We start from the raw sequence: 23,600 nt of genomic DNA on the forward strand, positions 1-23,600 counted from the left end.
AGTGATACAGTGTTCAGCCACTCAAGAGCGCGCTGTTCTTGAGATAGGCTATAACCTTCCTTTCCTCTGCACTAAATAAGCTATGTGAAGCTTGAGACTTTGACCTACTCACCTGTAAATGTTACAGGAGTGTTTTCTACTCGGTTGCTTCTGCTGTTCGCTGCTCTGGAACACCATAAACTCCTACCTAAGGACAAATAGTCCATTAATTCTAGGTGCTAAGAGTGTAGGTAATTCACGCCTTAGCGATGTTGAGAGCGTTAACAATTCAGATTTTGTTAAGTGCACTGGCGTGTACCGATGTATTGGTACAGCTATTTATGTGAGAGAGTGGCAATTAGAGTGGCGAAGCCGGCCGAGGAAGTCACAAGAGTAATTCACTCGCCTTTTATGTAAAAGGTGCAGAAGTAGAAACAGGAAAAAAAAGAACTAATGAATGAGATGAAGGAAACCAGAGTGTATAAGTTTTGCAGATACGCAGGAATCGCCTGCAGGGGACACAGTGGCCGCCAAAATTCATGTTGTTGTGATCTTTAGTCGGAAGACTGGTCTGATCCAGTTTTCTGCGTAGTCTATATTGTACAAGCCTCTTCATCTTCGAGTAAACTACAGCAAAATACACCGTCCTGTCACAATAACATGACCACCTGTCAAAAGTCTGAATAAACACGTTTGTAGCACGAAGCGCTGGGAGATGTGCAGGAAGAGTGTCAATGAGGTTCTGGAAGATACCGACAGGAATATGGAGTCATGCCGACTCCAGTAGCATGGCAATCTGCGCTAGGTTTCTAGGTGGAGACAGCGCGTATAGCCTGATTTAGGTGGTTCTAGAGATTCTCGATTGGGTTTATATCTGGGAGTTTGATGGCCAGGGGGGTACTGTAAACTCATCTTGATGCACTTCGAAACCACACACATACACTTCGAGCTGTGCGACACGTTGCATTGTCATACTAGTAAATACCATTGTGCCGAGGAAAAAGTAACTGCATACAGGTATATGGGTGGACATGGTCACCAAGGATAGTTGCATTCTTTTGTTGATACACTGTGCCTTCCACAACGACGAGATCACCTAGGGAATGCCAGGAGGACATTCCCCAGACCATTAACGCTCCCTTCTCCGGTCTGGCCTCTTCCGACGATTGGTTCAAAAATGTTCAAATGTGTGTGAAATCTTATGGAACTTAACTGCTGAGGTCATCAGTCCCTAAGCTTACACACTAGTTAACCTAAATTATCCTAAGGACAAACACACACTCCCATGGCCGAGGGAGGACTCGAACCTCCGCCGGGATCAGCCGCACAGTCCATGACTGCAGCGCCCTAGAACGCTCGGCTAACCCCGCGTGGCTCCGACGATTGGTGGAGGGAGTTTGCTTTTAGACATTCCATGCAGTACGCGCCGACAGCCATCTGTCCTATGGAGCATAAAACGTGATTCGTGTGATAAGGCCATCTGTCGCCAACCAGTGCACATCAGTAGCGGTATTGGCGTCTAAATTCCCAGCCTTCGTCGCCGATGAACGGCATTCAGCATGGATGCACGAACCAGGCGTTTCAGAGGACCATACGCAGCAGTGATCACTGAACGGTCGTTGAGGAGATACTGTTGGTAGCACCTTGGTTCATGTTATCAGTTGCTCAACTGCTACATGTTTGTCCATCTACACACAGATCCGCAGCCGTCGTCCACCCATTTCATTTATGGCCTATGATGCACCACAGTTGTGTCCGTGCCGGTTTTGGATAGACCATTTTGCCATGCACGGTATATTTTATCTACGGCGGGAAGCAAACAGTTTACGAGTTTAGCAGTTTCAGAAGTGGTTCAACCCGCGACCCGAAAGCCAACGGCTATGCCCCTTTGGAAATCAGATAAATTATTCCCTTTCTGCTTTACGACAATGGCTGCATTGTTATACGCGCCCGCCTGACGGGCTTTACATATCCTCCACGGTCAGTGCTGCCACCTACTGTATGTTAGTGGTTATTGGATGTTGGCGTCGTACGTAGGTGGTGGTCACATTAATTTGACTGGACCATGTAGGCGACATCTTTTTAAATTTGCTTACAGTATTCATTCCTCGGTTTCCGTCTACAGCTTTTACCGACACACTTGCCTCCGAAGTGAAGATCTTTTGATGCTTCAGGATGTGTCCTATCAACCGGTTCGTTGTTTTAGTCAACTTGTGCCATAACTTTCTTTCTTCCCCGTTTAGACTCACTATCTTGTCAACAGTTACCCGTACAAATGAAGTGACAGAATTTGAGAGACTATACTGGTCTCATACAGAAATAATTTTATGTATAAGCATATAGCCTGAAGTGGCGAGTGAGAATTTGTACCAAGGCCGGGAATCGAACTCAGGTCTCCTACTTACTAGGCAGGTGTGTTAGGCACTATGCCACTTTGGCACAGTAGTTCACATAACTACATGAATTACACTGGCATACCTCCATCCTCTATCCAAACTCCCGCTTAACACGACAACAATTGCTGAGCCTTTCTGTGTACTGGAATGACACCTCAGCATCTGTCTTAAATGGGGGATCCAGACAGAAACCCAGCTGCAGATCTCCTGCTTAGTAAGCAGGTGCGTTAGCCGCTAAGCCACCTTGGCAGAGTAGTTCAGAAAACTGTATAGATTGTCCTGGCATGCCTTCCTCCAGTGAGAATTTGGATCGAGGAGCGAGGTGTGCCAGGGTAATCCATGGAGATGTGTAAACCGCTGTGCCGCGGTGTCTTAGTGCCTGACGCACCTGCCTAGTAAGCAGGAGACCCGGGTTCGACTCCTGGTTTTGGTACCAATTTTCTTTCGCCACCTCAGTCTGTATACATCAAATAGTTACTCGATCCATCCAATTAATATTCGGCACTCCTCCTTACCACAATATTTCTAAAGCTTCTTCTTGTCTTCCCTTATCGTCCGTATTTCACTACCCTGCTGGCATACAAAATGGTTCAAATGGCTCTGAGCACTATGCGACTTAACTTCTCAGGTCATCAGTCGCCTAGAACTTAGAACTAATTAAACCTCACTAACCTAAGGACATCACACATATCCATGCCCGAGGCAGGATTCGAACCTTCGACCGTAGCGGCCGCTCGGTTCCAGACTGTAGCGCCTAGAACCGCACGGCCACTCCGGCCGGCGCAGGCCTACACATCGGACAAAGTCTTCACAAAAGACTTCCGAACGCTTAGACTTATATTTCACTTTAACAAATTGCTCTTTTTTAGAACTAGTTTTCCTACTGTAGCCAGTCTGCATTTTGAATCCTCTCTCTTCCGGCCATCATAAGCTGCCTCACACCGCGAAGGTCATCTACTACTATTACTGCCTCATTTCCTTATCTAATTCCCCAGCATCGCCTGATTTAAATCGACTACATTCTTTTACCCTAGTCAAAATGGTTCAAATGGCTCTGAGCACTATGGGACTTATCTTCTGAGGTCATCAGTCTCCTAGACATAGAACTACATAAACCTAACTAACCTAAGGACATCACACACATCAATGCCCGAGGCAGGATTCCAACCTTCGACCGTAGCGGTCGCGCGGTTCCAGACTGTAGCGCCTAGAACCGCTCGGCCACAGTGGCCGGCTTTACCCTAATTTTACTTTTGTTAATTGTTACAGTTCTCTCTCGTCAGACGCAAGCACCTTTGCATAATCGTTGTGCTGGTGGCAACGGTTAAGATATTGAAAATACTTTGGTCGATAAAATAGTCAAAAGTGAAGAAGGCGAAGACTTCTTGTCTGACTGTGGTGCCGATCAGTGCTTTTAACTGCCTAACCCCTTGCACCAGGGCAGTGATTCTGTATTGCAACTGACGAACGAGACCGGTAATAGTACATCCAATTGTGCGCTACCTGTGGACGTGTTTGTTGAATATTACTGTAGTGTATATTACATACAGCTAGTTTTGCGACGCTGCGCCAGAGAGGAAGACGTGGTGTTGTTGTCTGGCAACGGTCGCCAGCGGTTGGTCACCAGCCAAGGCCGCAGTGCTTGGCGTCACCAGCCGCAGTCCTGCGGTGCTGCTGTTGCTGCTGCTGCATCCGGCCGCGGATGAACCAACTCACCTTGGATGACGCGTCGCCGGCTGCGTGTGAGCACTCTACTCGCTGCCCCGCCGCCCGCTGACCTTGAGAGAGCCGGGTGACCACAAGCTATCGTCCGCAAACTGCATTGGCATTAGAATAGCCGGCAGATGCCACCGCCTGAATGTTTTGTCGCGTAAGAAAATATAGACACTTGTTCACGAAATTCCACCCTTTGACAAAAAGAAAAGGAAGACCAGAACCAGCTAGCTATGGGGTTAACATCCCTGTGCCTACGAAGGCAATGGAGACGGACCATGGGCTCCATTTATGGTAGGATAGGAAAGGAAAAACCTCGTGGCCTCTCCCAAAGCCACCCACCATTCTGGTACTGAAGAAATCTGACATCGTCAGGTGACGGAGAAATTGCGATATGTATTTTTTATTACTGATTTTAACAGTCTTGATCGCAATACGGACCAATAGGAATTAGACACTACTGTATTGTATTGCTATTAGGACTATTAATATTTGTAATATCGGGTGATCAAAAAGTCAGTATAAATTTGAAAACGCAATAAACAACGGAATAATGTAGATAGAGAGGTAAAAATTGACACACATGCTTGGAATGACATGGGGTTTTATTAGAACCACCCCATATTGCTAGAAGCGTGAAAGATCTCTTGCGCGCGTCGTTTGGTGATAATCGTGTGCTCACCCGCCACTTTCGTCATGCTTCGCCTCCCAGGTCCCCAACCCTCAGTCTGTGCGATTATTGGCTTTGGGGATACCTGAAGTCGCAAGTGTATCGTGATCGACCGACATCTCTAGGGATGCTGAAAGACAACATCCGACGCCAGTGCCTCACAATAACTCCAGACTTGCTTTACAACATTCACAACATTATTCCTCGACTACAGCTATTGTTGAGGAATGATGGTGGACATATTGAGCATTTCCTCTAAAGTACATCATCTTTGCTTTGTCTTCCTCTGTTATGCTAATTATTGCTATTCTGATCAGATGAAGCGCTATCTGTCGGAGATTTTTTTGAACTTTTTTTTTTTTTTTTTTGTTCTAATAAAACCCCATGTCATTCCAAGCATGTATGTCAATTTGTACCTCTCTATCTACATTATTCCGTGATTTATTCAGTTTTCAAATTTAAACTGACTTTTTGATCACCCGGTACTTCCAGCGTTTGCCTTATCAGATTTAGGGAAACCACGAAGAAAGTAAGTCTGTGGCCTGGACCGGGACTCGAAGCTGGAACCTTCCTCTTTGCCGGCGATTCTTTTACTGTTTTAGGTAATGAAATCAATGCTAAACAAATTTTGAGGTTTATGTGCCCGACTGATGAATTCGATGTTGACTTCCTCTCGAAATCTTCGGCCGAAGTTTCTTTAGTAATTTTTCCGGCGTTTCATCAGCATTAGTCAGCACTGTGAAAGATTCACCCTTCAGTGCTGACGGCGAAAAGTCCGAAAAATCATTAAACAAACTGCGGCGAAAAATACCTACGCGAGTCAACAGACTACTAAATAAAACATTTTTTATTATCTGCAAGAAAAACATTAAAAACTTGTAAATTAATTGAAGATATTTTATATCCGTCTGTGCAACTATGAGAAAGTGCGTAGATTTATCACCAAACACGTTTCGTTTTGTTGTTGTGAAACAAAATCAATAGTGATATCTTAGCCCGAATTACGTTTACATCAGAATTTTTTGTACATTTTTGTAATATTTCGTCGTTTAGTACTGATGCTAGGTGCCAAATCACACCTTGCTTAACAGGGTAACACGCCTCTTACGTACAAACAGTAGTAGAGTTACATTGTGTCTTGTTCCACATCAAGAAATGTGTAGTGTTGCAAAGGAAGGAGGAATTACGCACAAGATATCAGTGCCAAACGAGGGAATATCTGAAAAATCTTCAAGCAGACGACACTTTTAATGTAGCCGACAATGCGACATAAAATATCGCCACTGATAATACATTACACCAACAAAATGAAAAAGATTTGGCGATAATGCACACATTCGTGTAGTTGCATAGTCGGATTTAAAACACCTTCCGTAATTATTTAGCAACTACGGAGAATATGGTCACAAAAAAGAAGGACTAAAAAAATATAAATGAATTGCTTCTTGGTGAAGCCTTTGGAATTTTCTTGTGAGCTAACTCATCTCTTGCAATTTGGAAATTTGTGGTATGGTCTTATGGGTCCAAACTTCTGAGGTCATGGGTCCCTAAGCATACACACTATGTAATGTAATTTAAAATAACTTACACTAAGGACTACACACACGCACACCCATGCCCGAGGGAGAACTCGAGCCTCCGACGGAGGGTGGGGGGGTGAGGGGGGGGGGGGGGGGTGAGCCGCGCGGACCGTGACAGGGCGCCCTAGACCGTTTTCAGTCAGGGGACTCGAACTGGGGCTTCCTCATGGCAGTCAGCCACACCGATGACTCAGCTACGGAGGTGGACTACATTATAGTTAAATGTTGTGTAACGCTCGCGAATAGTTCCCGTTTCGTGGTATTTATGCAATAACAAAAAGTGCGGGACTTTTGTTAATTGTTGGTGGTTGCCATGAAGCAAATCTGGATTTTCGTTAACTCGGCTATGCATTTTTGGACTGAACACAGTACTGACATTATTCGTAAATCAAGCTAACAGTATCCCGCTGCCTATTAGACCCTCGTATATATACGACGAAAATAGAAGGAATTTGATGTTTCTTTCTGTGATGCATAAGTCCGGTATTGACTAATATCTTAAGGTATGTGAAATGTGAATTTAACGAAAAGATTATTTTATGCCACAATAACTGGCCACTCAGGTAAATTATCACCTTCAAGGGGAGTATCGTAAGACCCAGCAGAGCACGTGTGTGTAATGAGGATTTAAAAAAGCTAAGAGTGGAAGATGTACAGACGCCCCTAAAACAATAATTAGACCAAAGCATTAAAGTGACTTACTTTCCGACTCAATTATGTTTTCACTTGAATGGTTAACGAGCGTCGCAAATAGCTAACCTCAGATCCATGTACTGCACTGGGGGAGCGTTGCGCATCACATGGGTCTGTGAGTCTCAGGATGGCCGTTTTAGATAGTGGAGATCGGTTATCTGGAAACATAATTGTGGCTGTGTGGGTACATATTTTGTAATAGCAACCAGCTTCGTTTGCAGACGATAATTTTGTCGCACTACATAGAATATGGCGTCACCGTTTCTGTAAGCTGATAATGTAAGACAACAAAAACTGTAGCAGGAGTTCTTTTTCAAGTTTTCTTCTGCAGCTGTTGCAAGAAAAATCGGATAAACAAGTAAGCTGTCTCTCAACCGGTGGCGCGTGTGGTGTCAGTTTCTCCGCGATACTGCACGTAGATTTTGTCATCCATTGCGAAATGTGAAAGCAAACATTCCCCTCGCTGAACAATGCAAACAGTGGTGAAAAGAATCGATAAAACGCAGTGCTGGAGGTCCGGTGCGCAGCCGCAGTGGTCTCCGATCACGTAGACAAAAGAATGACATGCTCTGCGTATCAGATCACCGACAGAATCATAAAAGCGGTTAGCTTTCGTTTGAGAGCCATTCAGCGACATTTCTGGAGCTTCTGTGAGGAGATAAAGGACTTTTATTACGAACAGATAGTGACCTAGTAGTAATAGGACACTGACTTTACGTTGTCAGACTTGAAAACGTCAAGCAGCTAATGGCTAATACTCGAGTGACCACTTTGCTGGTTATTGTAAAGACAGCGGTGGGGGAAAGCTAATTATTTCACAACAGCACCGACTGAATTCCAGGGTAGGTATGTGAGACCACTACGAACTAAACCTTGCAACGCTTTGATCACTATTGTTAATGAACATAGTCCTTATAATGATGCATATTGACTGTACATTTTTACATTCGTCGTGTCAGTTTGCAGTAGTTGTCAATACATTGGACATTTCACATCATGAAACATTCGCGTATCGATTAGCATACAAACCTTCTCCAAAGAACCGTAAACAAGACTGTAAACTCAGTAGTAGTACGAAGATAAACTTGGAGAGCTTGAAAAATCCACCAACCAGTTGTAATTAATGAGCCGCCTGGTATTATTCAATGTACTTCATTAGCTTGTGATGTAACAAGATTCAGTATACATTCTCAAGTAGGCTGCTTTACATCTGATGAAACGTAGTGTCAAGGAAGAAACCTTTGTTTGCAAGTGGTTGGCAGGTTCTATCAACCTCTCCAAGTTTTCAAACCATCTCTTTAATCCTTTATTATTCCAGTTTCAGCACAAAAATTAGAGTAAAACGTTGAGGGATAGGAGTAATATGAACTATGGTTCACTGCACTATTGATAAATAAAAAGAATTCAGTCCATTTAAAAAATGTTGTTTTATCAAGCAAGAGGCGATAAACTAATAGCGACAAGTGACAAATCTTATAAATACATGTTTTTGGTTACGTTCACACTGTAAGACAAAAAATAATCTCTCGTAAAAAGCAGTGTTCTGTATCTGGTGAAAAGTCGGCAGCAAATTTTCCACGGGAAAAAATGAGATGATTCAAGAAATTAAAAAATAAATAGCTAGCCATCTGGCAGGTCCTAGAAACTATCTTCATATTTAGATTACATGGCAGCACTATATTCATCATATACAAGCCCCTCAAAGAGTTCATTGTGTTACTCTTAAATATTAAGGAATACGATCACATAAATGTCAATTATGCAAAACCATTTTAAAAATAGGTGAATAGTATAAGAAGAATAGCATAGCTTTTTGTGTAGTAGAGGTACTTCTGCCCCTTGTGCAAGACACTTTTTTTGCGTATTTATTAAGTAGAATGTGCAATTTGGATATGGCCTTTGTCAACAACAAAAGTGCTGCCTGTCTTTAACGATAATACTATATATTGTGGAAGTAGGTAATCACAGCTTCAATACATCACTTGTATCAATTTTGTCTAATATTACATTTCTAACGGCCTTTCCTCATTAAGAGTTCTACGCAACATAGTGTATAAAGGAAGAATAAAAGGCAAGTAGTGGTTCGTTTAATATCCAGTATTCGGCTGGGCACAGTAAGCACAGTTACCATACTTAAAAGTTTATCACTGCCGTAACTAGGGTAAAGGGACGTCTTACTTTCGCGAAAGTGTGGGTTCAGTAAACTTTAACAACGTGAATTCTACACCTAGAATCCACATTAAATTGTCATGACTGAGCTGCATTTGCTTTCCCTCACTTTACGCAGCAGTCACGTACCTCGTGCCAAGATATCGCGCGAAAGATCTCATGTCCGTAGGTAAGCACAACTACTACATTTGGAATTTTAGCTCTGCCGTAACTATTGTAACGGAAGTTTTACTTTCATAAAAGTGAGGGTTCATCAAACTTTTACTACACAAATAATACTCCTAGAGTTCATTTTAAATTATCATTACAAAGTGACAGTTGCTTTCTCCTATTTTACGCAGGAGTTACGTCCCCCACGGTGAAATATCGCACTAAAGATCTCATGTCAGTAAGTCGTTAGAAAACTTAGTTGAGCTTTCACCATTAATATTCTTGATGAAACTTCCTGGCAGATTAAAACGTGTGCCGGACTGAGACTCGAACTCTGGACCTTTGCCTTTCGCGGGCAAGTGCTCTACCATCTGAGCTACTCCGCTGCAGAGTGAAAATCTCATTCTGGAAACATCCCCCAGGCTGTGGCTAAGCCATGTCTCCGCGATATCCTTTCTTTCAGGGGTGCTAGTCCTGCAGGGTTCGCAGGAGACCTTCTGTAGAGTTTGGAAGGTAGGAGACAAGATACTGGCAGAAGTAAAGCTGTGAGGACGGGGCGTGAGTCGTGCTTGGGTAGCTCAGATGGTAGAGCACTTGCCCGCGAAAGGCAAAGGTCCCGAGTTCGAGTCTCGGTCCGGCACACAGTTTTAATCTGCCAGGAAGTTTCATATCAGCGCACACTCCGCTGCAGAGTGAAAATCTCATTCTGGGAATATTCTTGATATTAGAAGAACAAGTTGGAAGCTTCTACTCAGTACTTCTTATTTTATCGGCTGAATTATTTCGAGTTCAGCTCTGTCAGCATGATCCAGGGCCTATGAAAAAAGTGTCGGAACGGCGAAAGGATGAGGGGCCGGGAGAGGGTGAGAGAAAACTTACTGGCTCATAATTGACACTGTTTCACTTCCCATGTTGCTTTCATTCTTTGGACCACTAACTGTACGCACACTCAACAGTTCTAACCACATTGCTCATACCCAGTTCTAACCATATTCGTACGTTCTGGCTGTGTCACTTGGTAAAGATAGGTTTTATGGAAGAAAAAGGAAAAGATATTTCCCAGGGAATTAGATCACAACCTGTGAACCGGATCGACTTGCGAAATAACTTCGAACACCTGCAAACGCGCAGTTGATGCGGTGGACTTGTGTGCACTTGCAAAAACTCGGAGCTGCGACCAGCTGGCGGATGACGCACTGAGAGTGAAACCATAGCAGGAACATTCCAAATGCGGCGCGCAGCCTCCGACGACGCGACCCGTATACTGAGCAACCGGTTTTCCTGCTGACCGACATAGTACCCACCCGCATCTCTCCGGGCGCTCCCAGCCGCTTCACTACCGTTACGCTGCGTCTCGGCCTACGATGAGAAGATATGGGTGCACAACTACCGTACAGTAAATGCGCTGAAGATGAGAAATCGGTTTGAAACGATCCAGGCAAGTTCTTGCTTTCTTTTCCTCACAATTTCGGTGCTGTTTATGTATTCAAATTTTTTCTACCTGCCTTTTAAACGGCCGACTTTACGTCATCAGTACTTAGTTTGTGGAAATGACTATGCAGGCTATGTAGCGATAATTGGCACAGAATACAGTGAAGTATCAGTGTTGATAAAATAACTTTTATTACAGCTGTACTCGGTATACTTTCAAGCTCATACAGACCGAGTTCGACTAATTCTAACTATCCTCCTTTAGCTCCATCTGCCACATCTTTCTTGCTGACTCGACTCCATGCATCGTCGATCCAAACCTTTATCACTGTCTCCAGTGATACTGGAGTTACTTGGGTGATTTGACTTTATCACCTTCAAGTATTGAAGGATACCAGACGAGAATGATCAAACGGCAGAGAAGACGTGAAGGATTATCTGAGGGCGACCAGCATGGATAAAACCGGTGACAGTTAACATAAACTATGAGCGTGACTGGTATCAAACAGTTTTAATACCATGAATGACATTGCAGATATGAACGCTAAGTAATTTAGCAAGAGCAAGCATTGAATGCAGGGGGAGCAAATGTTACAACTATGTTCTTGAAAACAGCAACAAGTCTCACTTTTTTATTTTTTATTACCTGCTTTTCTCTTAGAATGGACAAGAGGATCATCATAATATACAGCTGAAAGTTGGCTGATAACATTAAAGTTTGCGTTTAAAGTTGGCAAATGGATCCAAAGATTAAACTTGCCGTCCATGTTATCATTTACTACCGCACTTTAAACGTAAGTTTAAGTACTATAGTACAGTCAGTTTAATCTGTAGCACTCTCAACCAACTTTAAACACAATCTTTAACGCTTTCAGCCAACTTTCAACTGTATATCTGATGAGCGAAAGCGGTAAATAAATAAAAAATTAAAAAGCTTGTGGCTGTTTTCAAGAACTTAGCTAAGTAATTATCATTACATGACAGAACAGTTGATTTACTCTTCTTCACTTTTAGCTTTTTAAGAGCGCTCATGGTAGTCTATACTCCGCTGAAGAGTAAAATGGTCTCGTTTCAATACGCAATCTTCTTTCTACTACTTTCTGCTTCAGTACCTAATGTCTGTAGACCCAGCACAGTGCTTGTAAACAATAAATGCAGTCTTGTACAAACTACAATTGGTCAAAATTGCCGGGCGCAACTGACAGTCCTAGGACTTGCAAGTTTTTCCCTCATTACGCTGATGCAAACCAGCAACAATTTGCTTCAGCAGGGGTCAGTCATCCCACGACTAAAAAAAGCCAGTTCTTAGCATTATCTGATGTGGAACTTTGTGCGTAGTAGACAGTGAACTCCACAGAAACATATTTTGAAGTAACATCATTTCGTGGTCAACACAGATCTTCCACTACACTATTCCATAAAAATGATCGACGTTTAATGTAGGCGCACAAAACGTAATTCTGTAATATGCAAATTGAAAGATGTAACTATTCCGTATTACACCACTGTTTTCTTTTTTCTCTTTTCTGCGCTGATTTTTTAAATCCCATCTACGGAGATATCATAACAGATAAAACGCGGAAGTCGCTAGGATCGAAGTGCATGAAGTCATAATTTGGGCGCTACTACAACAATCCTCTCATTCTCTACAAAAACACGAACCAAAAGCAACAAGAATGGAATATGTCAATTACACAAAAGCACCAAATGAGAATGAAAACGATATAATATGAGAGATATGAAATATAGAGATATGAAATATAACCGACACTTCATCCTTATCGTTTTGATTTTACTTTTAGAATTAATATACACTGTAGCGTGCTTTCGGCTTCATTATAACTCCTCTAAGAAATAATTTTCACTTTCAGATTTCAGATAAGTTATACATTATATATCGGGATTTTCATTGTGCCAGTCTCTTCAGAATTAACTGATATAGAAGAACACTGAATATATTAAAAAGGAAAGCTGTAAACGGCTTTGGATATTGTACGATACTTAAAATGTTTGGTAAAGGAGGACCATTTTGCTCTGTTCCCACCTCCAAAAGATTTCTCCCCGACAAGAACTGTTCTCAGCCTTTAGCCCTGAAATGTTTACGCCGATTTCTTTTTTCCAATGTACGTTTCCAGCTGTTGGTGACAGAAAGAAAGTACTCGATTTGCTCGCGAAAAAGCGTTACACGAATCGATGAGGGGGGAAATTTCTTGTTTAACGTCAGAGAAGAAAGCTGGAACATCTTTCGCATCAGGAGTTTTCCCAAGCTTCGGAAATCATTCCACGGTGATTGTTTCCGCGACTGTGTCTGATTCGGAGAGGGACGAGGGACGCGATGAAATGAAGGTTTGCCGCTGTTGCTTCTGAACATCTTCTAGATTAAAGGATCCCTCTGATGGAAATTCAGTGGTAGATTTGACGGCTAACAGTAAATCAAGAAGCTAACACAGTGACAAAGCAACAGGCCTGTAAAAGTACCCGCACCCTGCCATATAATCTCGGACCTGGGTCGCAAATACACGCCTATGCATATTTCGCGTCCACGACAGATTGTAATGTAACAAAAACAGTTAAATCGATGAAACTTACTTAAATGGCTGCTCATCACAACAATACCTTTTTATCGACAGAAGAACTGAATTACGTCCTGTAACTAAGTCGAAACAAGGCCACAGGGGTAGACGATATGCCATCAGAACTATTGATAGCCTTGGGAGAGCCAAGCCATGACAAAACCCCGAAACTATTCCATCTGGTATGTAAGATGTATGAGACAGGCGTAATACCTTCAGACTTCAGGAACAATGTAGCAGTTCCAATTCCAAAGAAAGCAGTTGCTGACAGGTGTGAAAATTACCGAGCTATCGAATTAATAAGTCATGGTTGCAAAATGCTAAGACTAAGAAGAATGGAAAAACTGGTAGAAGGCGACCTCGGGGAAGATCAGTTTGGATTCTGGAGAAATGTAGGAACACCCGAAGCCCTACTGACCTGCGACTTATGCTAGAAGACTGGGCAAGGAAAGACAAACCTATGTTTATAACATCTGTAGATTTAGAGAAAGCTTTTGACAATGGTGACTGGAATACTCTCTTTGAAATTCTGAAGAGAGCAGAGGTAAAACCCAAGGAACGAAGGGCTATTCACAACCTGTACAAAAAGCAGATGGCAGTGATAAAAGTCGAAGGGCACGAATGGAAAGCACTGATTGAGAAGAGAGTGAGGCAGAGTTGTAGCCTACCCTCCATGTTATTCAGTCTGTAAGTTGAGCCAGCAGTAAAGAAAACCAAAGAAAAATTTGGAGTAGGAATTAAAATTCAGGGAGAAGAAATAAAAACTTTAAGGTTTGGCGATGACACTGTAATTCTGTGAGAGGCAGCAAAGTACTTGGAAGAACGGAATGGACACTGTCTTGAAAGGAGGATATAAGATGAACATCAACAAAAGCAAAACAATAATAATGGAATGCATTCGAATTAAATCCTGTGTTGCTAAGGGAATCATATTAGGAAACGGGACAATAAAAGTAGTAAATGAGTTTTGCCATTTTGGCAGTAAAATAACTAACGGTGGCAAGTAGGGAGGATGTAAAACTTAGACTGGCAATGCCAAGGAAAGCGTTTCTGCAGAAGAGAAATTTGTTAACATCTAATATTGATTTAAGTCTTTTCCGAAGATATCTGTCTGGAGTGTAGCCATGTGTGGAAGTGAAACATGGACGATAAACTGTTTAGACAAAAAGAGAATAGAAGCTTTCGAAATGTGGTGCTACAGAAGGATGTGGAGGATCACGTAACTAATGAGGAGATACTGAATAGAATTTGGGAGACAAGAAATTTGTGGCACAAGTTGACTAAAAGAAGGGATCGGTTGATAGGACACATTCTGAGGCAACAAAAACAAGAGATCACCGATTTAGTATTGGTAGGAAGTGTGAGGAGTAAAAATCGTAGAGGAAGACTTAGGGATGAATACAGTTAGAAGACTAGAAGGATGTGTGGTGTCACCGCCAGACACCACACTTGCTAGGTGGTAGCCTTTAAATCGGCCGCGGTCCGTTAGTATACGTCGGACCCGCGTGTCGCCACTGTCAGTGATAGCAGACCGAGCGCCACCACACGGCAGGTCTAGAGAGACTTACTAGCACTCGCCCCAGTTGTACAGCAGACTTTGCTAGGAAAGGTTCACTGAGAATTACGCTCTCATTTGCGGAGACGATAGTTAGCACAGCCTTCAGCTAAGTCAATTGCTACGACCTAGCAAGGCGCCATTTATCCTTTGCTATGTATCTAATGAAGCATGTACAGTAACAAGACCAATGTTAACCAATTGTGGATTAAAGTGAAGTATTCCAGCAGCTACGTACTTTTCTTTATAGCATTCATTACGTATCCTGTTTCAGACCTCACGCCAGCCTGCGTGAGTTTAAGCGCGTGCCTTTCGGTTACCCGTCACTGTGGATTGGCTGTCTTGCCAGTCCACAACAGGATGTATGTTGCAATAGTTATTCGGAGATGAAGCGGCTAGCTCAGGATAGTATAGCAAGGAGAGCTGCTTTAAACCAGTATTCGGACTGAAGATCACGACAACAGAAACTAAATGGAATTGCTTTTCAATGTGCAACAGCAGGAAACCTCACAGTTCATTTTATAAACATCTAAGGAAACTGTGGGTCAGTTAAATGCTGCGTGACGTTTTACTGTAAGTATTTACTGGTTTATTCACGTTAGAAACAGCTATTTCTAAGGTACTCCTCACTGCTTAAGCTAACAGAACTTTGATTACATCATTGTTCAGCAGAAGATAACGATGAAGCTGCCATGTAGCCTCTATTTTGTTAACCTGAATCGCAGACCAAATGGACAACATCAAGAAAATGTTTTACTACTTCGACAACGTCACTATGCCGCAGGATTACCTAGTGTATATACTTTGTAAATGAAGGCTCCCTGATTTCCATAATGCTCAGAGATCGTTTGTGAAGAGTCATTAAAAGCCATAATATATCTCAAACATTTGCTTTCCTTGATTTTATTAATACATTTGGTTGTGTTTTTAAGCGATAAGCTGATACATAGTTCTGTTCCTATTTGAAAAAAATTTATTTACATATTTTTTGGGTGCTTCCATCTCTCAGCTACGTAATGAAAAGCTTTTAAGCATCAAAATTTCAAGTTCGTCCGTGCTCGTTGACGCCAATAAATAATTATACTAATTCTTAGTAAAACGAAAGGCCACACGTCTCATTCGGAAACAATTGCAACAAGGTTGTTAAACAAGCAATGAATACTAATTGTTTTCTGGTCTGAAGAATTCCGGGGGGAGGGGGGATACCTTAGCGATGAGTAACGAGGAAACTCAACGAAAATTTGTTTTCTCCAGCTTACAAATGTCAGACGCACAGGTTTTTACTTCTGTGCGTCACGGACTAAATGTTCTCTTTCGTTGTCTATTCTTATGAGGTGGTTTTGATCAGAAGGCAACATTTGGAAGGGCCTTGCAAGACCGAGACGCCTTCCTGGTTTTTTCCTCGCAGAACGGGTACGAGAATGCGGCACTGTGCGTGTCACCGAATAACTGCACAGCCTTGTCAGGGCTTTTATTGTTCTAACGCACGTTATATTCTAGTAGCGTGAGATTGGTGGTTTCCTCGTAGCATAATTATAGGGAACGAATTTTTATGCAACATATTCAATGTAGATTTCAAAATCCAACTGACTGCGGTGGTGGTTTGCATAGGCACTAATTAAATACTTAACTACGTTCCTATGCAGGATGTTTTAGAGTGTATGTGGGAAAAACAGTGGCGTACGTGATGTGTTCTTTAACTTATCCAAGGCTCAATGGCTTGTGCACAGGCGAAATACAATGATGGAAAAACTGTTAAGCGATAAAAGATATTTGTCTGAGCCAGCAGTTAATGCAGACAGAATATCAAATTCCACTTTGTCGTAAATATGCTATTCTCAAAGAGTGAGAGTATTAAACAGACAAGAGCGGTCTTTCAATGTTCATGTTTCTCGCATTACTACGCAAGATAGTTTATCATTGAAGAAAATAAGTTTCTGAGCTTTACTTTACTAGCTACAGCAGATAGACTGACTACCTACCGTTCTCACGCACGAAATGAGTTAAAAAAATTTCTCCTTTGATGCTTGTACAGCCGTAAGAATCGATTTTAGAGAACTGTCTTTCTAAGTAAATGATGTTCGAATGTTTGGCCTTTACGAATCATATATTAAATAACTGCCGCAACAGTTCCTTTAAGAAATTATCCTCAGCATTTGGTAACAATGCCTGTTAATTAACACGGCTGAGTGTCTGCTAGGTAGCCCTGCGTTCTTGTCAATGAACGAGCTTTATACGGGCCTGGAAAGATGGACGAAGGCCTCGATGAAGAAAAGCGCTGTTATTGAGGCATCAGGAAGCAGAAAGACGTCCCCGGTACCAGAATGAAATTTTCACTCCGCTGTGGAGTGTGCTCTGATATGGAACTTCCTGGCAGATTTAAACTGTTGGCCGGACCGAGACGCGAACTCGGTCAAATGCTCTACCAAGTGAAGTTTCGAAGGTAGGGGATGAGATACTGACGGAAGTAAAGATGTGAGGCCAGGTCCTTAGTTATTCTTGGTTAGCTCAGTCGGTAGAACACTTACCGCGAAAGGCGAAGGTCCCTAGTTCGGGTCTCGATCCGGCATATAGTTTCTATCCGCCAGGATGTTTCACGTACCGGGTAGATGATTAGCGGTACCAGATTCGTGTCACAAGAAAGTTTTTAATGCGTTTCCCACATTTTGCGCCACTTTACAGAGCCTTGAAATACCTGAGGCGGTTTAATTGGTCCGAGCTGAAACCCCACGACGCCTGCCTAAGGAGAGCTACAAATCAGAATGGTGCAAGTATGGCGGAAAAAAAGTTATCACTGACTTTCGAATCTTCAAAATCTACTAGAACACCATTAGATGGCACATAGTTGGATGCACATACCCTTAATCGATTATCAGGCAGAGAGAAATCTCCAAAAGCCTGTAGCAAAATTCATTTCGAGCTATACTCGCACTATGGAGTCACGAAGTTACCGCGGAAAAATCACTTTTGCGTGCACGTTACAGAGCCTGGAAATATCTGCGGGCGATCCATTGGCCCGAGTTGAAACCCGACGACGGCTGCCTAAGGAGAGCTGCGAGTCTGATGTTAACGGAAGATGGTTCACAATTCGATACTGAGGAAGAAGACTGGAGAATCAATTCCGAAGAATGAAAAAATTGGACACGATTAATCGCTAGAAGTCGAAGTCCTTCGGTTGAATGACTAGTAGACACTGATCAGCGGCATCGCAGGACCACAGTTGGGTGCCCCTCGCTGGAACTGGAGCGCCCATGCGTGAAAGTGAAAGAAGAGGAAAACATCGATGAAGATCCGCGAGTAAAAATCAGAAGCCGTCGCTGGTGTACAGTAGGCGAGTACCTACCGTTTAGTGTAGGCGGAAGCACGAAGAAGAGCCAGCACTTTCGGTATCGAGGACGTGGAGCAGCTGGTTTCCAGTAAGTAGGTCCACGCAGAAGCTCTCGCTACCACGGTCTCTTCGCGACTGGGGAGGGGAATCCTTCACTCCATTGTTCGCGCTATCTCGTCATCATCATCACCGGTGCCATTGGTTGGTTCCCCGAAAAGTGGAGGGGGGAGGAGAGAAATAGGGTAGGGAAAGTAGAGGGGAGGGGTGATACTGGGGTGGCGATTCAACGTAGGAACAAAAGAATGTCACGAGAAGTGGGAAGCAATTTTTTTCCTATCGGAAAGTGGAACCTAGTGACCCCCCGAGCCTTTAAATAGGGTAGAAGCGAATGGAAGAGGTTCCAGTTGCTTTTAGAGTACAGCCCGGAAGACATCTGTGTAGTACCATACTGGTGAATTCCGTGTTAGCCGCCATTTTCAAGAGATATAACATATTGTTTTGCGTGGGACTACATATTTGCTATAATTTTTAGGGTCTGTTTGATTTGTGAGAGAGAATTATCTGCAGCGATAGCTAGAGAAATTCCAAAGTTTTTTGCTAAGAAAGGTAAAAATAATTGTTACTTCCTATAGATCTGTGTTAACAGAAATTTGCTATAACTTTTAGGGTCCGTTGGCTTTCTGTAGGGGAGTTATTTGCAGTGATAGCTAGAATAATGCATTTATTTTGCTGAGAAAGGTAAAAATAGTTGTTACTTCCGAAGAAGTGTCTCCTTCGTAGGAGAGACTACTTCATTGCTTATAGACAAATTTGTAAACCTATCTATTTGGAAATTGTTGAGGCAGCTGAGAAAAATAGTGGCTTACCAGTAGTACTGGCCACGAAGTACGCGTTTCTCGGAGGTGTACTCTGTGTATATCAGCAAAAATTGCAGCTAGAGGGATCTCTGCGTTGGCTGGTGCTGTTTAGGCTCTGGACTACGCAGTGAGGATCTGACCTGTAACAAAAGTCACGTTTCTGATTTGTTTTGCTACATTGCCATATACTTATCTTAAGACTGGTAAATATAAATTTATTACTTACAGAATAGATCTAGAACACTTTTATTCAGTATTTTAGTTTTACTGATAGTTCAATCCTCAGACAGTGAAAACTTTTTCTGCAGGACTTTGACACATATTTCGTTTAGAGAGGGCCGGTAAGGCAATTACGAAAGAAGCGGAAGCAGCTTATCCCCACACAAAGGCAGAGAGCCAATTGTGTTGTTGAACAAACTGTGAGGTGGGATATATTACTCCGCGGAAGCGAAGTAAAGCTATGTCATCAGAACCATGAAGTCTGGCGTTACGTGTCCATCCCATGAAGATGGGAGCTGTTTACCATGATATAATTGTATTGGTGGTTATTTCAGTCTCTCCGAGGGTTGGAGCTCTAATACACCCAACTCCGCAGCTGCACGGTCAGAGCGGCAGACTGCCATGGGATGAGGCCTGTGTTCTGTTCCCGACTGGTCGGGAAATTTTCACCGTACGCGGACTGGTATTGTATTATCCTTAGGTTAGTATTGTCATAACTGGCATTCCGCTACGGAGCCGGCTCGATGGGCAACTCATAAAAGCTAATAAGGCGAAAACAATTTTCGATTCAAACCAAAAGTATAACCATCTTTCGATACATAGGGCGCTTAACGTGACAACATTACTTTGGAGACGTGCCAACAATTGTCGTTAGTTCGTCCTGTTGTTATAAAAAGAGGATTTTAGTGCTGTTGCAATATATAACCAACTAATGAAAGTTGGGAGCATTTCCTTCTTGCGTTCGCAATAAGGGTTTGCGCGAACGCTCGAGAGCGTACATTTTACTGAAAGCGTACGCAAGGCTGATTCCTCCTACTTGATAGGAAAACTAATTCAGATGCTTACCAACAAAAAAGTGTGTATATGTAATGTCAGTTAAGCTTTTTGCTTTGATGAAATGTAGTTAGTGTTGTAGCTTGCCGGCCGGGGTGGCCGAGCGGTTCTAGGCGCTACAGTCTGGAACCGCTCGACCGCTACGGTCGCAGGTTCGAATCCTGTCTCGGGCATAGATGTGTGTGATGTCCTTAGGTTCGTTAGGTTTAAGTAGATCTAAGTTCTAGGCGACTGATGATCTCAGAAGTTGAGTCCCATAGTGCTCTGAGCCATTTGAACCAATTTTGTTGCAGCTTGTTGTTATCGGTCTTGGATGTACTGACGAAACTGCGTTCATTACAACGTTGGTGTAGGCCAGTTACAGGGTGCACCTATTCTTTTTAGGGAGTGAGATAGGAAATCAGAAGCGAATCGTTTCTGAGGGAACCATCCCAGCATTCGCCTCAGGTGCTGAAGAGGAGCTTATGTGGGGATATCCGCAAAGGAGAATGAAAACGGGATGGACCTCATTCTTACGCTGTCTCTGGATTTTAGAAGATTCATCACGTGCGTTTCCCAGTGATTCCCTCGCTCTGAGCTTTTCGCCGGGGATATTTACTGTACAGTCAGGACGAGAATTTGACAGGTGTGACGTGAGCTGACGTAGTGTGGCGGCACCGCTGCAGCGGCTGTGCAGGGCGTGCGGCGTGGCTGAGACAACGCTGCGCTCCGCTCGGAATGCGGCTGCGGCCACCACGGCCAGGGTCTGGGTCGCCGACCTGCAGCGAGCGGCGTGTAGCGGGCTGACGCCGGCCGCCCGGCTCAAGGGGAAGGCTACGGCGCTGAGCCGGTAGCCGCCGGCACCAGCTGGCGAGTGCGCGGCTCGGGCCGGTCTCACTGGGTCGCCACCGTTATCACTTCGCATTGCTATCAGCGAATTTAATTGTCACTGGTAAGCTGTACGGCCACATTCGATGTTGTGAGCAGAAGGAGCTTTGGTATTCCATTTAGTGCAGTGCTTCCATATTAGACTTTTAGCGGGCTCGAAAAAGTAAATAAAGAAAAAAAAACTCCAGGTATTTGTTAATGTGCATGTGCGTTTCACTTTTTCACTTTCTACGTAAGCTCTCCCTCCTTCTCCATATCACATATATATATATGTGCGTGTGTGTGTGTGTGTGTGTGTGTGTGTGTGTGCGTGTGTGTATGTGTGTGAAGCAGGATATCCAGCAGGTGGTGTTTGTAAAATGTTACTATTACTTCCACAAATGCACTACAGCGCCGCAGGATGGAACGACGACGATGTGTGTCTCCGAATGCTGAGGATATGCTTTGTTCCAGTTGGCACGATTAATCTCAGCTGTCAGAATTCTTCTACACGTTTCAGTATTGTTATTGGTCTTGTGTAGATACTATTAATGTCAAGGAACCAAGGGGTGAGAACAAGAGACAGCGATAATTTCGACATTCCGAACAGGAATCCACCAAATGCTCAAAATGCAGATTCCTACAAAGCACTGGATTCGTAACTGGGGGTATGTAAAACATGTAATCTCACACGACTCAGTGTCTCGGTAAAATAAAATACTATTGTATTGCGCCAGCTATAGGCCGTTAAATGTGAAATCGATTCTGTGATAGCATTCAAAAAGTACGGTCATCGTAGTGTAAACAGTCTTCGAATGTAGACACACAAAGTACCAATAAACTTCACTAGGTATTTATCAGTGCCATGTTTTTGCCTACATTTCGTCCCCTGATGAATCTTGAGTTACCATAGTACCAGTTAATTACAAAAAGTCACAGTTCGTTATTGGACGTCGCTGTCACATTACAATTTGCACTTCACTGTCAAAAAAGTTTGGCATTGCTGAGGTGATCGTAAAATTAACTTCCTGTTGACGCGTGTCACTTCAAACGAAACATTGTAGCATTCGATTAAGCAATAACACTAAGTTATAAAAAGTTCATGTCTTTTTAGTTTATTTATTTTCAATCATGTAAAACATCGTCGAGTAATTTTATTATACAATAGTTGAACTAACTTTCGCCCAGTGGCACGCATCAGTTATGCTGAAATCTTATGTGAAAGTGATAGGATGTTATCACATAGGAACATGCGAGTGCCTCAATAATTTATACACGTCCGTTACTTTACAAAGGCAATAATGTCGCTTGTGTTCGCATCTGACCCCAGCATCCAAACTTACATGAAATACGAGTGAGACGCAATCTCCCGACCAAAAATACCATGCGATCATTTAATGTGGTAAAAAAACTATAGTGGCTCACGAGCTGTGAAGAAATTTAGACTTTAACCTAAGGATTAGTATTCTATTACAAAGATGGACCGCTGTCACGCGGAAATTCCCGAAACTCTTTAAGTAATTCACATTCTTTCGGAATGTGGTTGGTGTTTGTGTCTTGACCCTGCATTGAAGTTTCCACAGATGCGTTGAAAAAGATCATGGTAGTTCATGACTGTGTACGTATTTAGACTAACCTTTATCTGAAGAACAGTGATGTATTGAAAGAGGTGGACAATTGTCACATTGAAATTTTCGACTGCCTAAATAATTCTTACGCTTTCAGAATACCATACGAGGCATTGGATATGCGATTGGTGCTGGTGTCTGGGCCCTGCATCGAAGTCTCCAGTGGCTACTCACTGTGCGTGCGGTGCGGCAGGTCAGGTAGTGAGGCAGCGACTGCTCGGTGCGGCGTGCTGCGAGCGACTGAGCGGCTGGGCTGGTGCGCGGCTGACTCTCTACCGCTGCGGCCCGCCTCTCTCTAGGTCATAGCGTAGCTCAGTGCGACTGCCCGCCGGTCGCATTCCTCTTACCGCCGGCGCAACCGTTCCTAATTGTCGGTGGCGAGAGGCAGTTTTTAGACCGCTGCTTACTGAATACACAATCAGCCGGACACGCACGCGTACGAACAGGTACCGGCTTTGTTCTCCGCTGCTCCGAAAGAGTGCCGAGGGGGCAAGAATCAGTTCGCCTGGCCCCGCTGTCTACGATACCTGTATTTTCGTGTGCTGGCACCCGCCTCACTGCCCTCGTGTGCTGCAATCCCTGTCACGTTTTTGCCGCCGGGGAGTGCGAGTTGGGTGTTACTCAATCGCGTTATCGGCACGGCGAGTACTGACAGCTTGTGTTGCGTTTGAGTGAAAGGGAACGCTTGGACGTCTTGCCTCTGTCGTGTTCAGGATGCGAGCCTGCAGCTCTGTTTACGTGATGTGCACACAATGAGGGTGTAGGATGCTGAGGCGGCCGTGGGTGTCCGAACAATGAGTATAGGAGAACGAAGGCAAACAAAATACAGTGACTTTCGTCCAAGGACAAAAAGTACTCTCATCTCCATCTGATGTTATTGTTTCACGTGCAGTATCATCTCTACACACCAATGTAAAAACCAATATCTGCCTTAATGGCTGATAACTGTTATGCTTATGTTTGTTATTACCTTGACGAA

General features: G+C 43.4%; 1 long non-coding RNA gene across 1 annotated transcript in view; it reads right to left on the reverse strand.

Annotated features, from left to right (window-relative positions):
- The window catches only part of LOC124622520, a 211,887-nt gene extending 188,981 nt beyond the window's left edge, over positions 1-22,906 (reverse strand). Inside the window, exons 1-2 of the long non-coding RNA XR_006980640.1 lie at positions 22,796-22,906; positions 19,104-19,234 (exon numbers count right to left, since the gene is read on the reverse strand). This is a non-coding gene — a long non-coding RNA (uncharacterized LOC124622520). The remainder of the gene's footprint in view (positions 1-19,103; positions 19,235-22,795) is intronic.
- Positions 22,907-23,600: the final 694 nt, after the last annotated feature.

The sequence above is a fragment of the Schistocerca americana genome, chromosome 7 (genome assembly GCF_021461395.2).
Source record: "Schistocerca americana isolate TAMUIC-IGC-003095 chromosome 7, iqSchAmer2.1, whole genome shotgun sequence".
Taxonomy (NCBI): Eukaryota; Metazoa; Arthropoda; class Insecta; order Orthoptera; family Acrididae; genus Schistocerca; species Schistocerca americana.